General features: G+C 46.3%; 1 long non-coding RNA gene across 22 annotated transcripts in view; it reads left to right on the top strand.

The window, feature by feature from the left end:
• Positions 1–18,312, top strand: part of LOC127487206 (uncharacterized) — a 330,743-nt gene that overhangs the window by 24,951 nt on the left and 287,480 nt on the right. For 12 of the 22 annotated variants that reach the window (XR_016214442.1, XR_016214440.1, XR_016214445.1 and 9 more), the window contains exons 2-3: positions 13,577–13,689; positions 16,404–16,532. The exons of the other annotated variants lie outside the window; for them this stretch is intronic. This is a non-coding gene — a long non-coding RNA (uncharacterized LOC127487206). The remainder of the gene's footprint in view (positions 1–13,576; positions 13,690–16,403; positions 16,533–18,312) is intronic. 22 annotated transcript variants of the gene reach the window in all.

The raw sequence follows: 18,312 nt of genomic DNA, 5'->3' as shown, positions 1-18,312 counted from the left end.
GGTGCTGTCTGCCCTGGGGTTGGGGCTTTCCCTCCTCTGGCTGGAAGCACGTGGGTTGCTATGCTTGGTCCCGCTTCTCCGCGGGATCCACATAAGTTGTGAGGCTGCACACTTGTGTCCCCTACTCCCTGAGGGCTCCCATAGCCTCTCCTGCATAGCCCTGGTGTACGGTGCAGTGCCTGTTTCGTTAAAAAGTCACTCCAGTTTATAGTTCCAAGTCTTTCATATGAGGCCACTATAAAACGAGATGTGGAGAAAACAAGAACACTAATGTGTGTGAGAGAGAATCCTTAGTGCAGTGCTGTGTAAGGGGCTCAGAGGAAAACGGGGAGGATCCAGGGAACAAGTTCAATGTCCACGAATAGGGAAGTTGCTGGATGAGGGCTTTGTTCACTCTGCCGTACCTTTGCCGGCGGCAACCCCAGTGTCCTGAGGTTCTCAGCCGGCTCTCTGTGACAGCTGAGTGTCAGGGGTTAAATCTGTGTCTTTGGTCCTGGAATGCCCTCCACAAAAAGTGAGAAAGGAGCTCTGCCTGAAGCAGGAAACACCATCATCTTCGTGAATGAACGTCAACGTCGGTGCGGGGTTGCAGCAGAGGGTGAGGCGGGGCCCATGTCAGAAGGCTCACTGTGTTCCCAGGTATGGAGGAGGCAGACATGCGGAAGGTTGGCGCTTTGACAAGTGTGTGGCGTGGCAGTTAAGGCAGTGTTAGGGGAGCACACATTCCACATCAGAGGCCTGGGTTCTGGTCTCCACTCCAGCTGCCTGCTAACGTGCGCTCTGGGAGGCAGCAGGTGACAGCTTGATTGATGGAGTCCCAGCTTTCAGCGTTGGATCCAGCCGGGACCCCTTGTGGACATCTGGGAACCAAACGAGTGGGTGGAAGATCTGTCTATTTCTTTGTGTCTCTTTACCTCTCAAATAATTAAAAATAGTGTTTAAAAAGCTCAGATTCTGGGGCCAGCATTGTGGCACAGCAGCTTAAGCCTCTGCCTTCCACACAAGCCTCTCGTATGGGCCCCGGCTCCTTTCCTGGAAGCTCCACTTCTGGTCCAGCTCCCTGCTCAGGCACTTGGGAAAACAGTGGATGCTGGCTCAATGCTTGGGTCCCTACCATCACGTGGGAAACCTGGATGAAGCCCCTGGCTGTTGTGGCCATTTGGAGAGTGAACCAGCAGTTGGAAGATCACTCTTTCCCTCCTCTCCTTCTGTAACTCTACCTTCCATATAAACAAATACACCTTTAAAAATAGCTCAAGTTCCATGTTAAATTAGAATGCGTAAGGTAAAGTTTGATATTGATTTATTTCATCAGTGTACATGTTCAATATTTATAGGAAAAAGGACAAAACACGAGAAACCAACAGTAATGACTGTCTTTGATAAAGGCGTTATAAGCCTTTACAGTCTAGAATGCACTACTTTAGTGGTGTTGTGATGATCCTGTTCCTTCCAAAGACAGTAAAGTGCACAGACGACATCTGCGTGTGCACAGCCTCAAACTCAGTCGCCAGCTGCATCCACCTTGCTCGTATCCTGACAGGTACATGTGGCTTCTCTTCATAATCGCCTTGCCTCTCTCTTCCTCTTGCCTCACCTGTCTTTTCCTATTTCCATTTTGTTTTCTCTTTTCTTTCTCCATTTATTTGTCTATCCAAGAGCATCGGGCTTACCTTGTGCATGAAGTTTGCTAATTGGATTTTTGTACTACAGAGAAATCACTGCTGTGTGCCTTCCAGTGTCTCTTAAAGGAGGGTCTTGTGTTGGCTGCTGGTGTGTGTCCGGCAGCAGGGCCATCGGTCAGGTACTTACCTTCCACGACACAGGCCTTTGATTTCTGCTGGGCTTCTCTGGTTTTTGCTCGAGACTGTGATTGGTTTCAAGATGAAGCGGGAGGCCGGCGCCGCGGCTCACTAGGCTAATCCTCCGCCTAGCGGCACCGGCACACCGGGTTCTAGTCCTGGTTGGGGCACTGGATTCTGTCCCTGTTGTCCCTCTTCCAGGCCAGCTCTCTGCTGTGGCCCGTGAGTGCAGTGGAGGATGGCCCAAGTGCTTGGGCCCTGCACCCGCATGGGAGACCAGGAGAAGCACCTGGCTCCCGGCTTCGGATCAGCGCGGTGCGCCGGCCGCAGCGCGCCTGCCACGGCGGCCATTGGAGGGTGAACCAACGGTAAAGGAAGACCTTTCTCTTTGTCTCTCTCTCTCACTTTCCACTCTGCCTGTCAAAAAAAAAAAAATTAAAAAAAGATGAAGCAGGAGTCAGCATAGAGACACTGTTTCCTGAGTGTTCAGTAATCATTTATCTGAATGCAGACATGTGTTAGTGTGTTTGCCTGTCCTGTGTGTTAACTGGGTCTCACGGGATGATGCGTCACAGAATGCAGAAGTGAGGGCTGGGTTTATTTTATTTTAATGTTTGTTTATTTATTTAAGAGGCAGAGTTACAGAGAGAGGGCTCTTCCATTATGTAGTTCATTCATCAAATGGCCACGATGACCAGACCTGGGCCAGTCCGGAGCCAGGAGCCAGGAACTTATTCGGGGTCTCCCATGTGGGTGGCAGGGACCCCAGGACTTGGGCCATATCTGCTGCTTTCCCACTTGCATTGGCAATGAGCTGGATAGGCCAAAGCCAGGAGCCCAGAACTCTGTCGGATCTCCCACATAAGCAGCAGGGGCCCAAGTGCTGGAGCTGTCCTCCTGGTGTACCAGCAGGCAGCTGGGTTGGAGCAAAGCAGTCAAGACTCAAACTGGCACACACATGAGATGCTGGCATTGCAAGGAGGGGCTTAACTTGCTGTACTACATGGTGGCCCCACATATCTTAGTAGAAATAACGTTTCTGTTTCTTTAAGCAGGTGTTCATTTGAAAGCCCTTACCTTTCTCCAGGAGGATCCATTTTAAAGCCACGATTGGTGGTTTTCTCATCTATAATCAGTACACATACACAGTCTGTCAAAACTGCAGGATGTTATATTTTCACCTCTGTAGAAACACACATAAAGCTCTGATTTATGAACTAGTGTGTGTACGCTACCAGCATGAGCTCATACCTTGTATTTGTCTGATCCCTGCATATGTGTGCACGTTTATTGCTTTCAGCAATTTTCACGGAATGATGAGTGGCAAATCGTACTCGCCAAGAGCAGGTAACAAAAAATAAAGAAATGTGTTCACGTGCTAACTAAAGGGAGAGCTCACCTTGGCAGGAAATCACTCACTGAGGAAGGATATGTTAACGTGAACATGGCAGTGTTCTTTTCAATATGCATGTGAGGATTCTGAAGTCAATATTTAGGAACTGCCAAGAGGTATAACATTCTTGTGTACAGTCAGGGATTTGCAGCTGAGTAATATTTATCAGTACTGTTCCCCCACGGGTAGTGGCACATCCCTTCTTTGACTGAAGATGTCGTTCTCAGCGTTAATGCATTGGGCTTCATCTCGAGAATTCAAAAATACTTTAAATTTCTGTTTTTATTATAAAAAATGAGAATGAAACAATGGAAAACTCGAGAGGTGCATGCCAGGGAGTGTGTAAGGATTGTCATGTGAGTATTCAGAACCAGAGAGAAGTGAAAGCTGCAGATCTCCAGGGCCATGAACTGGCGGTCTCGGGTGTCCAGCTCTGAGACGCTGAGCCACACACGAGGACAGACCTTTCAACATCACAGCCAGGTGCGGCGGAAGTTGCTAGTGAAGTCTGTTAGTCACTCATCCAGGTTTCTCAGTTACTGGGACTATTGAGCTCTGTGTCTTTTTGCAACTTTGCCATTTTGTGCTTTTCTGTAGCTTGGTGAATGGTCATACCTAAATTTGTAGTATTATGTAGGCAAAACGGAGAATGTATATGTCAAGATTGTATACAATCAAGAGTGTTATAAATGCTTGGATGTTGTCATTTCTTATCAGTGTGTCAGTTAAAAGCAAGTGTATCATCAGAAATTTTAGACAACCCCTAGCTACTAACTATAGTAATTTTTAATGTTGTATCAGAACTCTTAGCACTGACTGTTATATTACATATTCTGTCACTGAGATCCAGATCAATTAAAAAGACCCAGCGGTGAGATAATGCCCACAGCAAGAAAGATGATGAGAAAATCTCTCTCTGTGTGTGTGTGTGTGTGTGTGTGTACCATTCTGCTGCCAAGGCTAATAGGAAGATCGCTGAGTGCATAATTGTACACATGACACACTGCACACTTGATGCCAGGTCCATCATATGTATTCCAGCATTAGGTGATTTTTCTAGTTCAAGTATACTCATTCAAATTCTGTTTGATTCAGAGGATATATGGGTAAGCCACAAGAAGTGTTAGAGAAAACCCCCAACACTGGTGGAGGGATTGCTCTGGAACCAAGACTGGTTCTGCTGGCCTGGCTTGCAGCAAGCTGGTTGCTGGCTGTGGGTGACGAAGTGCAGAGCAAGGAGCCAGGCAGCTGGTGTTTCGTTCCTGAGCTCCCCAAGGGGCTGAGGTGAAGGTTCTTATGGATTGAAGTCAGGTTGTAGAGATTCGTGTTCAGTGCATGTCTGAATGCTTTGTTGATGGGCAGTGTTCATGGCATTCCTTCAGTTGGTCTGTGAAGCTGTGGTTTTCAGGGAATCTTGCCAACGGTGAAGGGGGCTCCAAGCCATCTAGGGTCTGTGTGCAGGTGGTAGCTATTTTCTGTTTTCTTTGTAAAACAGAACTTAAGTACATGAAGTTAAGATGGGGAGCTGCACTGTCTGTCTTTGGGAAACACTGACGTGTTTTGTCTCAGACTCGTGATGTGACGGGGAATGCAGGTCATCCCGTGATGATCACAGAAGAGCACCTATCTCTGCAAGCAGAGCACTGGCAATTTTTTAAAAGTTAAATAACAGGAGTTCCTAGCTCTTTGTAGAATAGATCACAATGGAACATCTGTAGCAGGGACAGGAAGTCCCGGCTGGAATGTCCATCTTTGCAGCCAGCGTTCCTGCTCACGTCACCATCGCTGATCTCCCCACATTCGCCCTGAACGCCATCTAACTAACTACGGTTAGCAATGCCGTTCGCCGTGACTTGGGTTTTGTCGGTATTCTATCAGATTTCTCAGTGTGCGTTGGATTTCTTTTCACTGTTGTTGAGGAAAGAAAAATAGCTGGGCTAATTCCCTCCCTGTTTCATTTTTTAACCATTTATTTGTATATTTATTTGAAATCCAGCATGATAGGGCAAGAGAGATGTTTCCTGCTGGTTCACTCCCCAAATGGCCTCTACAGTCAGCCGGTCTGGGCTGAAGCTGACCACCATCTAGGTCTCCAATATGGGTGGATGGCAGGGGCCCCAGCACTCGAGCCATCTTCTGCTACTTTCCCAGGAGCGTTAGCAGGAAGCAGGATCGGAAGTAGAACTGCTAAGGCAGGGCTCTATCTGGAGCCAGCATTGCAAGTCTCTGCTTAACTACCATGCTGCAATGCCAGCCCCTCTCTCCTCCTTTCTCAATGCCTGTCCTAAATCCTATTGGGCTGCTTTTCTGCTATCGGTCTATTGGAAAGGGAGCAACTTCACAAGGTCACGTCAAGGGGTGTGCAAGTGGACTGTCCTAGAGCAGATTTGACTTGCTCAGCATCCCAAGGCGTTTGAGGAGACTTTGTGAACGTGGCTTACCTTCAGCTGGCCGGCATAGTTCACTGGTGGGCAGACTTGAAAATGTTTCCAAGCCTGGAAGTGAAGCTGCAGTTTCATGTGATTGTACATGGATATACACAGCGTCATGCCATGGTGTATGAATATAAAACAGAATTTATTGTGCGGAAAAACTTAGAGGCAGAAGAACACTGCAGTGCTCCCCTGAGGTCTCATTACCCCACACCAGGATGTGCGTGGTGGAGCTGGGTTGAACACACACGGGCCCCACCTCATCACGCTGCCCGGATGTAGAGAACAACCGGGCAGCAGGATCCATGTGTTTGACTCTTAACAGTGGATGATCGGTGCTCTACAAGTGGCCTCGTTACTAAGGAGGACTAGCAGGAACCCTGCACCAGCAGCCGGCTCTGTCGACGTCGCTCAGTTGTGCCGAGCCTTTTTCCTCCCCACCTATTGACACAGGGAGGACTGGAGCTGCAGAACCGTCTGGCTGTGTCTGTCTCTTTGACGCCTTGTCTTGCCGTGAAGAGCCTGTCGCAGTCAGCGAGGCTCCCGTGAACGCAGCCCCTGGTGCATGGCGTGCCCACAAGCACACAGAGGCCCTGCTGGACGTGGAGAGCTGCGCTGTGCAGGGTGGCAGCTTTGAACGTGCACCCTGAGTCACCGTGACCCATCGCCTTGTCTCGGGTGGAGCTCTGGTGCCACAACCAGAGGCCAAGAGGCAGCACTTGTCACTGTGGGGCCTGGGTGAGGGCAAAGGCACTTTCCTCCAGGAGAAAATGTCACCACCAGCAGTGGTTAACACAAAGGAATCACAGTGAGATGTGGCTGTGCCTCCCTGCAAAGTTGCTCCTGGAAAGGAGAGACTTGATTTATGACCAGACAGCCAGCGTTTTCCCCTCTGGAGTGTGTTTCATTTACAGAGACAAAAGGAAAGATATTGAAACGAGAGGATTGCCAGTTTTGTTGATCAGAAAGCGTCTCCTGCCATTTAGGTTATAATAGAAAGTCAATGGAATTTAAAAAAATTAATAAAACTTGTGATTTCTGTGCCATTAACAGAGCAGAGAGAGGAACCTCTCCCCAGCCAAGATCCTCCAGCTATGCCTCCCTCCCCAGATGTGGGAACAGGGCTTGGTTTCTAGACATTGTGTTTTATTTCACATTCCCTAATGAGCATTGACTTCCAAGTAAACAGACACACACCATTTTTCATTAGGCTAGAATTATTAAATAGGTGCCCTCGAGTCAAGTATTCCTTTTTTTAAATTTTATTTTGGAACAACAAACACTTACTTTGAGAAGGGCATATATTATTAAACCAGATGTTTTTGAACTAAGTTCATTAAAGCAAATGGAAAGTCAGCAGCAATGTCTTTTTATTTTAACTAGCAAGTTGATTAGGCAGTTAACATATTTATAAAGATGATTTGGATAAGTAGGTTCTTAATTTGGTATAAAATCTTGTAAGTCTGCCTCTGTAAAGTAGGGATTTTTCTCCATGTCATTTTCTATAGATGCGCAGTTGATATTCCCACAATATGCACCTGACAACATTGTCTCAGGAATTAATCCATCTGTACTGCCTTTGTGTTGCTTGGTTGAACTTAGCTGCTGTGAATATTATTGCACTTTCCTGAAATTTTCCCGAGTTCTTCTTTCTGGTCTCCCTTAATTAAATGTTGTCATTTTTATTAAAAAATATTTATTTATTTGAGAATCAGAGTTACAGAGAGAGGTGGGGAGCAGGGGGAGTCTTCCATCCGCTGGTTCACTCCCCAAGTGGCCACAAGGGCTGGAGCTGAGCTGATCCGAATCCCCAGGAGCCAGGAGCTTCTTCTGGGTCTCCCACGTGGGTGCAGGGGCCCAAACCCTTACAGCATCTCCCAGACCATCAGCAGGGAGCTGGATCTGAAGTGGAACAGCTTGGACTCAGACTGGCACCTTCATTGGCTTGCTTCCTGAAGCACTGTCTGCCAGGACACACGTCTAACATCAGTGTGTAGCAGCAGAGGAGTGCAATGCTCATCAAAGGAGCTAACAGCATGAATCTGGGTGTGACGCACACAGGCAGAGTGAGAAGAAAAGCCGATCCTCTACGCTGGAGGAAACAGCGAAACAGTAAGATGGTATTGCGTGGCTGCTGCCGTGGTACAGCAAGTCAAGCCTCGGTCTGTGATGCTGGAATCCCGTGTGGGTGTCGGTTTGAGTCCCAGCTCTTCCACTTCAGATCCAGCTCCCTGCTAATGATCTCTTTTTCATGTCTGTCCTATTGATGAGAGTGGCATGCTTGCTTGCATGTTTGATAGTAAATATTTGCTAATAATTGATAGTCTCATACCCACCTCAGCTTTTCTGACAGGTCATTTTTGGTGGTGGTACATTCCTCCACTATTTGTTTCTCATGAGCAGCGTTTGTTTTTTCTTCATTTGTGAATGATAATTCTGCTGAATATAGTCTTACAGGCTGAGAATTTTTTTCAGAATTTTTAATGTTTGCCCTAGTCTCTCCTGACTGTCAGGGCTCAGCTGGGAAGTTCTTTTATTTATTTATTTATTTCTTTATTTATTTATTTTTTTGACAGGCAGAGTGGACAGTGAGAGAGAGAGACAGAGAGAAAGGTCTTCCTTTGCCGTTGGTTCACCCTCCAATGGCCGCCGCGGCTGGCGCGCTGTGGCCGGTGCACCGCACTGATCCGATGGCAGGAGCCAGGAGCCAGGTGCTTTTCCTGGTCTCCCATGGGGTGCAGGGCCCAAGCACCTGGGCCATCCTCCACTGCACTCCCTGGCCACAGCAGAGAGCTGGCCTGGAAGAGGGGCAACCGGGACAGAATCCGGCGCCCCAACCGGGACTAGAACCCGGTGTGCCAGCGCCGCAAGGCGGAGGATTAGCCTAGTGAGCCGCGGCGCCGGCCACAGCTGGGAAGTTCTTGAAGACGACCCCTAGAAGTCACGTGATACCTTTCTCTTCCTAGTTTTAGAATTTTGTCTTTGGTTTTTGAGTTTGCCTGTGTTATGCTTCAGAGAAAATATTTCTTGGTCAAGTCTGTTAGAGATCCTTTGGGCTTACTGAGACTAGATGGGCTTATCTTTTCCAAGATTTGGGAAGTTTTTAGCAATTCTTCAGTTGAGGAAGTTTTCTGTGCCTTTTCCCTATCTTGGCCATCTGGTGACAGTGATACTGTGAATGTTCTTCACAAGTTGTCCTCATGCTTCTTCCCCATTGTTGCTGTCCATAGGTGTTGTGTTGTGTTTGTTTTGTTCAGCAAGGTTGTTTCCAAAGACTTGATTAAAGCTCAGAAATTATTTTCATGGCTCTAGTCTACTGTTGAGGCTGTCAGCTATATTTTCAATTTTACTTATTTAGTTCTTTAGTTCCAGTATTTCTGATTGATTCTTCTTTAGGTATCCTTGCTGAATTCCTTGTTACTATAATGAATTGTCTTTTTAATATTATTTGTCTATAGGCATTTTCATGTGTCGCATTAAATTTCCTTAAATTTGTTATGAGTTATTTATGCACTTATTTGAAAGGAAAAGCAACAGAGAAGGTCACACACACACACACACAGAGAGAGAGAGAGAGAGAGAGAGAGAGAGAAGCATCTATCTACCATCTGCTGATTCACTCCCAGTGTCCACAAAGCCAAGGCTGGGCTAGGTCAAAGCCAGGAGCCAGGAACTCCATCCAGGTCTCCTACAGAGGTGGCAAGGGCGCAAAACTTGGACGATCTTTTGCTGCTCTTCCTGGCACCTAAAAAGTAGGAAGCTGCTCCAGAAACAGAGCAGCCAAGACATGAACCAGCTCTCCGATATGGGCTGTGATGTCACACGCAGCAGGTTAACCTGCTGCACACAGTGCCGGCCCCTCCTTTTGAATTCCTGCTCAGGTTGTTTGTCATTGATTTCCACTTCTTTGTGATCTGTTGATAATCACTGTGTTCATTTGGAGTTCTCACATTGCCCTGTTTGTTTATATGACATAAGCACCTACATCGGTTTGCGGATGCAGTGGTCAGTTGCTTCTGCTGATGTCAGAGGGTGGCTTTTGTACTAAAAGGTTCTCTCTGGCAGTAACTCCGATGGTGTGGGTTCTACATGCATGTTGGTTTAGTCCCATAGATAGGCGCTGGAGCATATGTGTGTGTGACTGAGCTGTGTTAAGCATGTGTGATGTCTGAAGGTTCCTCTGTACCCTGGGCTGTGGCAGTGGTGAAGTCGCAGCATCATGTAGGATGCGCTGGTTCCCCTGGGGGTGGAATGCCTGGGGGTGGGACTGCCTTCAGATCCTCTGGGTTGTGTGAGTGCAGAGCCAGCCCTGTGTGTTTAGCTGAGTGTGGTGCATTATACCCACCAAAAGCTTCATAGGAGTTAGCCCACATCACTGTGGCCATATGGGGCACATGTCAGTGTCTACATGCTGTACAGGTAACATCATGGGGCTTCTGAGGGGGTGACCTGCTCAGGGAGGTTTGCCCGGATGCTTCCCAGTATCAGGGAGAGTGGGCAGGGCTGAGTGGTTGCTTCTCTGGTCCTCAGTGGGCTGCAGGCCTGAGAACGGACTTTTCATCTACTTATTGGCACTTCAGGTTGATGGTGGGGCTGACCAGTTGCTTCTCTGGAGCCCTGACAGGCCAAGCCACTCAGTGAAGTAGGTTTTTCAGTCTTTCTGAAATTCATTTATTAACGAGTTCTCTCATGTCACACAAAATGTAAATTAGATTTGTATATGTTCTCCTGTTAACCTATAGTATATCAGCTTAATTCTCAGATCCACCTGAAAAGTCTTAAGATTATAATTCTATTATAATCCCTTAATAAAGGGAAATGCTGCCTCCCTTGTGTTTCAGTATATTTGTTAGTTTATCATTAATTCTACCCATCTGTGTTCTTCTGCGAAATGTAGGAGCTCATCACATGGACAAGGAAACCATGACAGCACCACCCAGTGTACATGCTCAGGCTGTGGCGTCATTGTCATCTATATGTTACCACCACTCTTCTCACGGAACAAAAAATATTAAAAAAGCAAATAGAAAGTAGGGAGGAATTTGCCTGAAGCATGATGTGCAACAAGCAAGCCTATTTATGTGTATGAAGTTTAATTTCATTCCACAGCTGGCCAGTACATTCAGGAAGGTGCTGACCACTGATAAATAAGAAGAGCCCCTTCAGGGCCATGTCCATCTGTCATACTCTCTGTCCATCCTTGGCACCAGGTTAGAATTGCCTGTGTTGCTCTGTAATTGTATTGTCTCTACATCCCTTCCTTCTGTTGCTCAGTATCACTCAATGGCACGTGTCTAGGCTGTTCCCTGTATTTTCTCAGCCTCTTCACTCCGCTGTCCTAAATATTCATGGTGTCCACAGACTAGTAAGTAAACGCTCTCAGAAAGGATCCCACTGAGCGGTAGGTGAGAAGGCTTTCTGTGAATTGCTGCATTTGGATCTGGCTTAACCAGTCTCAATAAAAATAGTATTCAGTATCCTTCTGATTAGTGCAATCAAGCATGGTGGTAGTAGGAACACGTACAAAGTGATGGATGAGTAAAGAGAGCAACAGCCCACTTACGTTCTGTACAGGTAATCAGTGGCCCTTCTGAAGGGAGACACACTGATCACTTCATTATTTGATTATCTTGTGATTGTGCCACGTTGATTCATCAGGTCTCTGCCAAGTCTGAAAACACATTTAGAAAATCCAGCAGGCATGCTGAGAATGGAAACCAAACATGTTCCAGTCCTGGGTAGACGGCGCTAATTGACCTTTCTCCTGATACTTATAAGGCAATTAGGAAAGAAAATTGTAGCTTACAAAATTTGGGACAATCTGGAGGGAAGAATCTCACAGCAGACGGTAAAGGGGATATATGGGCCTTGAGAAAGTCATTTACAGGGTTTATACATAAAATTCTACAAAGCTGGCAACGGGAGTTAATCTCTACAAATAGTGTGGCATATAAGGCGTTAGATACAGGATTCAGGGAGCTCAGATTTCTAACTATTTGGTAGATCCTTCGTCACAGTCATCCATTTATTTCAGAGAGAAGCGTAGTGACAGATGACCTGGAGTATTCTAGTAATGAAACCATGCACGCGTCTCAGCTGGGGCCAGCCCAGGCAAGTTCTTCCATCTGTCAGAGGCATTGGTGGACATTGCCCTTAGGAGCTGTCGCTGACCCTGCCTATCCTAGCAGGCTCCCTTCTTGAACACAGAGACCTTGCGGAGCCCTTGGTTTGAGAAGGTCGTGGACACGATCACAGGACCAGGAACTGTGCTGCACCCCTCTGTGCCTACTCTTGACACAGGAAACGATTCCATGTTGTGGGGTGGAGGACTCCTTCCTCCATTCAGCTCTGGGCATGTGCAGTAACTCCTCCTCCATGGCTGTAGAGACCTTCTGAGCCCTGTCCTGTGCCTCCACTCTCCAAAGAATACTTGGGCAATTCAGAGAATTGCTAATAGGTCTCTGTTCCCTCAACAGAGATGATGTGTTCAGGGGTTCTCTGAGTCTGGGCCTGGGGGAGGCACAGGAGAAGGACGGGAGATGAGGAAGGAAGTCATCTTGGAGGATGCAGTTTGTGCAAAAACAGACGGGAAGTTTGTTGTGAGAAATTTATGTTCAGGCCACAGCTGCTTGGCTTGGCTCATGTCTTCCTTCAGTGTCAGCAGAGGGATCTTCAGACTGGGAGATGTCACCCCATGATGCTGGGAAGAAGAGAAAGAGGGGTCTTTTATATATATATATATATAATATATATATTTTATATATATAAATTATTTGGAAATCAGATTCGCATAGGAAAAGTAGTTTTGAAAAGAGGCATGCCCTGTGAGTTACTGGCTGTGGGGTTAGCTCAGTCACCACCATGCCTTGCTCATCAGTGTGACGTATGAGGAAGCTGCCAGAACACTGGGGGATCGATGTCCGTGCCGCAGAACCTGTGGTAGCTGTGCGCTTTTTATTAAAGTTTTCCTCATTTAGATAACAGTACTCATGGCTATAAAGAGATTTTGATAAAAATATAAAACAGTGTTTTTAAATAGTACCTACCTGCTGGGCGTGCCGAGGAAAGACACCCAGCCTCTGTCCTGAGACAAAGTCCTGTGGCCGAGGACCCTGTGCTGCTGCTGGGTGTTCCTCCCCCGGCCCCCTTCTCCTGGGCGTTTAAGGACAGCACTGAACTGTGCACAGACGGGCTTTACTAGCCTGTCTAACCTCACCTACCTTCTTTCTTCCTTCCTCTTCATCCTCAAAGTCAGCTTCTCCCTCCCTGCTAACCATTTGATGCCCCAACTTCTTGGTGTTTGGGCAATAGCAACAGCAACAATGAAATCCTCAGTCAAATTAAAATAGCAAATACACAGTGAAATCCGTGGATGGAATTAAATTATAAGGACTTGAGGAATGAAATACTAAGGTATAAAACAGGAATAATGATCCAGTTGTTGTATGTGCTACCTTTTATCTTTTCACATGCAAATCGAGCCAATAGATGCATCCAATGGAGATTTATTTAACATTTTGGAATAATTCCAGATTTATTAGAAAGAACACCTGGGGGTTTTGAAGCAAAAAGATAAATGTTTGGGCATGTCAGGATCCAAGCACCTAGACAAGCTTGTCAATGACTTAAGACCTGGCATTGTTTCTCAAATGAGTACTTAGTAGACTAATTTCTTGCCAAGCTGAGCTTGTGAATGAACCTTAGTCTACCACTGTGGGAAATTCATTTCTGTTGTTAATTTTTGTTAATGGTTAATTCCTCTTCTAATTGATATTTGGCCACTTCGGAATCCGCAGCAATTTCTTTCTTCGAGAGTCAAACACAGATAGAAGGGGGAATTGTTTATACTGTACCAGTTGCTTATAATTGGTTCTGCTGTGGCGACTGTTAGGTCTTGTGTGTCATTGTGTGTGTAAAGTGTGACAGTGATGATGCTGCTGTTTATGTAGTGACCACAAGAGTGTCTGAGAGAAGCTGTGGCCCATTGTCCAGTCCTGCGCACCACCCTCGTGTGACTCTGAGTGCTGTCCATTCTCCAATCCTGGTCGCTGCCCACACTCTGGTGAGTGTTCCTCTGTGTGACCTCTTATTTTTAAGTGAACTCTGACTCAATACTTGGGAAACCATAGGGTCTTCGTATCATTTTCCCTGGAAGTTAGGCAAGACCCTCTTTCAGTGTTTTGTAGACAGCTGTAATGAAACACCACCCCCGCCCCCAGGCTTATGAACAGTGAGTCAGTCTGTTTCTCACAAGGTGGAGGCTGGGAGTCCACCGTCAGGGTGCTGGCAGATTCGGTGTGGCTGAGGACAAGTGCGTCACAGCCAGCACTCTGTCACCATGACCTTGTGTGGTAGGAGGGGCACAGGGTTTCTCCAGGGCCTCCTTCATACAGACGCTCAGTCATTTGTGAGCATCCTACCCTGGTGGTGCTATCCACACCCTAGTACCAGCACTTCAGAAGCTAGGATTGCAACTTAAGTCCTGCACAGACACATTTCAGTCAAAGCAGCACTCCCACCTGCTGCCCCAGCCCTGCTCATGGTCGGCAGGCCTTACTTTAAGCGTGTGTGGCATTGTGCTGAGAGTCCCAGCAATCCGGGCTCTGCCATTGCCAGCCTCACGGTGTAGGACGTGGTACTCAGCCCCTCTGAGTCAGATTGCTTAATCTTTAACAATCATATTCAGCTTGTGATGTTCTTGGATTATATGAGCCAGCACTTAGAAATCTTCTTAGCTCCTAATAATGTTTATTATACATCCTGTTAAAATTGTAAGGATAAGCACAGCAAAAAATGGAATTTAGGTAATTAATTCAAAGAAGGGAAAAATACAGAATCAATTTGGTACTTGGGTCTTAAGGTAGCACTGAATGCAAAGAAAATATCCAAGGAGTCAGATCACTGAATTCTGTGATGTTGCTCAAAGTAGAGTGAGTCATGTAATGCTTTTGAGTCAGGGTTTCCTGATGAGCTCGTGCTAGCCAGGTCATGGGGTTGTCTGCAGTGACTAAATTTGGTGATGTAGAGGAGGGCATGGTGTGTTTTCTGGTATGTGATGTCTGTATAGTGTATTCTTCTTAAGGCTGTGACACAGTCACTTGAGTGGGTCCAGCACACCATTGTAAATGACTTCTGGAAGCCATGTCCTTGAGAATCTAAAGTGAGAAGGTCATTTGTAAGAAAATCATGGTAATAGGTACGATTCCAAGGTACTGAAGCAGCGGCTACAGGGTTAAGCCACTGTTTGTGACACCAGCGCCCCATGGCCAGGAGCTGATTAGCATCTGGCTGCTCTGCCTCTGGTTTGCCATTCCTGCTAATGGGTTTGGAAAGACAGTGGAAGATGACCCAAGTGCTTGGGCCTCTGCCATCAAATGGGAGACCAGAATGGAATTCAAAGCTCCTGGCTTTGACCTGGCCCAACTCTGACCATTGTAGCCATTTTTTTAAAAGACTTTTTTGAGAGGAAAAAAAAAAAAAAAGAAAGACCAGACACAGAGGGAGCGGGGCCGTGTCATCTAGTGGTTCATGTCGCAAATGGCATGAAGCAGCAGAGGGTGGGCTCGTCCAGACCAGAATGAATCCCAGAGTTAGGACACTGCAGCCATTTGAAGACTGAACCAGGGATGGAAGATCTCTCTCTCTCTTTCTGTCTGCCTCTCTCTGTCACTCTGCCTTTGAAATTAAACAAACAATTTTTTTAAAGAAGCAGTGGTTTCCAATCATGTCTATGTATCTCTGCCTCATGTAGAACCTGAATAGTTACCTTAAGATCCCTCAGTTCATATCCAGACCCACTGATTTTTTTTTAAAGATTTATTTGTTTATTTGAAAGGCATAATTAGAGAGAGAAGGGGATTGATCTTCCCTACACAGGTTCACTCATCAAATAGCCACAACTGCCAGTGTCGGGCCGGACCAAAGCCAGGAGCTAGGCACTCAATCTTGGTCTTCCTTGTGGGTGGGTAGCAGGAACTCAGGGACTTGAGCCATCGTCTGCTGCCTCCCAGGTGCCTTAGCAGAGACCCCAGGTCAGAAGCAGAGTAGCCAGGACTTGTTTTGGTCTCCCGAGGGAGGATGAGGATTTCCTAAGTGGGGGCTTAACCTGCTGCACCACAGCACCCACCCAAAGAAGAAGAATTTATCAGATGAACTAAATTAGGGGACAAAAGGATTTCTAAAAAGAAATTCCCAGGAGGCCTAAGGATTCCAGATGTCTGTGGTCTAGAGGCCAGAAGACAGGAAAGCTTCAACAAAGAAACGGACAGCAAAAAGATACCTTTTAGAAAAAATGAGTCTAGGAATGTTTGGGATGCAGAAATAATTTACCTGGATTTCGTGTGGCCCATTGCCTTAATAAACTTCATGCAGACAAACATATGAATGAATTCCCCTTTGGAATGCAGGGAGGGAAAAATCAATAGAAGAAAATCTATTTGCCCCAAAAATGCATTTTTTAAAAAGCCTCCCCTTTCTAGCTGCAAGTGAGGGAACCATTTGATAAAAATGACGGTATATGCAGTGACCCTCAAATACATCTGAATCATGAATTCACATATCAAAAAAGAGTAACCGCCAGGAATTCCATGTAACCCTAGCACTGTGAAGTAGTCGCCATGGTTGAAGTGTGGAAGGGATGGAAGTAGCTGTTGTGTACTCCTTGTGGTGCCTTGCAAGGTTCTTATTCCCAGGCAAGTTGAAGCACACAGGGTTAGAGTAATAATAATAATACCACCTGATGTTGTTATATGCACATGTCCCACATGCCCCCAACAGGCAGAATCGGAAGCTTCCTGCAAGGTTGCATTTGGAAAAATAACATAAAAAAGGATGAGTCTTCAAATGTAAAACCTCTTGGAAGAGGGAGTTGGAAGATGATGAGCTTCCTCCACCCAGCTTCACCAAGTAAGTGGACATACATCACCTGCTAGCATCGATCCGTCCTCCTGGCGGGAACCTGGTGCTTAAAGAGTGCAGGCTCTCTGTGAACTGAATGCAAAGCAATGCCACGTGACCGTTTCCTGGTTTGGGGATGTATCCTTCAGTCACCCTGGAGAGAAAGGTCACCACTTGGGCAGAGCTGGTGTGAGTTTGCAGGAGGGCTGCTGTCCTACCAACAACCAGCAGCTGGCACACCAAGTTGACTCGTTGGCACCTGCCGCCTTTGTCTGTGCTGGCTCAGTGGGGAGATGGCTACAGAATCATGTGTTACCAGTTCTAGGAACCATCAGCTGTCCTCCCAGGAATTCCAGTTCTGAATTATCTTTGGAGTACAGTGTTTTGAAAGCCTTGCGAGGTCTGGACGGGGCTCAGAACTATCTCTTGATTGATTACACTGTAGGTTTGCTGGTTTAGAAAGTAGACTTTGGGTGTTAGCAATCATTCTAAGGAAAGCACCGCTGTGGGGCATTCTCGAGGCTGTGGTTTGTTTCCTGAAGATTCCCTTGACTCGACCGTCTGCTCTAAGGGAAGACAACGTGGTCTAGTCTGCCCCAGACGGAACCTCGGCTTTCTGAACAGTCATCCATAAGTCTTGCCAGGGATGCGGTGCACATGCGCTGTGCTTTGACACCCTGGGGGGGGGGGGCTGTGCTGCTGCATTCGCTGACAGAGCTGGGATTGTGTTTCATAGCAGCATCTACCAGAAAGTGGGCAAAACCAAGCAAGGTAGATGCGCTAGAATCATGTCATCTCTGAGGTCCTTCTGTCCTCTCCATGAGAAAGTGAAGCCAAGCCTGAACCCCTGGCATGACCTCCGCCCCATGATGCGGCACGAGCACACTTTGGTCATCCAGAAACTGCTTTGTATGAAGCAGGTGCTAAATGATGGTTGCTGAATGTGTCGAGTTGTGGTTCCGTTTGTTCTCTCCTACAGAAACTGTTGGTGCACACTTTCTGTATGAGTGAAACTGACATCATTTTATTTGATTATTGCTTATAGCTCTTGTACTGCTTCTGAACAGTAGTCTTTTTACTTGTTGAACTTTTCATTGAGTGGCGCATTTAGCCTTTAACTATAAGGTAAAAATATGTTATCTCAAAAATTAAGGAAGAAGGGAAATAGGGAGCGATAGGATGAGGGAAGACAGGAGATACTCTATCTTTAGAATTTTATCTCTGAAGTATGTTGAATCTGTTCTCTTTATCAATATCACATTAACAGGAGAATCAATAAGAATTGCGTTGTAGTAATTGCCGTACATTTGCTGTGACCCTAAGACTCCAGTGTATCATTAAATTACTTAGCAATAAAACATGCACAAACATATGTTCCTGTTGATAATCTGGCAGTATGATAGATAACCACGAACTGCACTGACCATGGCCCTGCCGTCTCCAAGTGTCAGTTCAGTGGAAGTAGGAATGTTAGTAGAGGAACAGAGAGCGACAAAGAATTCAGCTTCAGGAATCTGTGAGTATCACAATGAAAATTCAGACTTCATATGACTCAGTGAGTGTATTTAGTCATGAATAATTGGTCTTCCGTTGACTTTCCTGTGAGCTGCGTATCCCTGAGTGAGTGAGAATAGCAAACAAGGAAACAGCTGAGCTTAACTTAGAGCACTCTCTTTGATTTCTTTCTGCTTTCTTGATCTTCTCATTTTTTTTTTTACATGACTTTTAGGCTAGCTGTAGAGACAGCATGGTAAACTCTACACTGGGTTGCCAAAATGAACTTACATAA

This window comes from Oryctolagus cuniculus, chromosome 10 (assembly GCF_051225735.1).
Source record: "Oryctolagus cuniculus isolate XC-2025 breed Fujian yellow rabbit chromosome 10, ASM5122573v1, whole genome shotgun sequence".
In the NCBI taxonomy this organism is placed as follows: domain Eukaryota; kingdom Metazoa; phylum Chordata; class Mammalia; order Lagomorpha; family Leporidae; genus Oryctolagus; species Oryctolagus cuniculus.
This window is presented reverse-complemented; position numbering and strand designations above follow the sequence as displayed.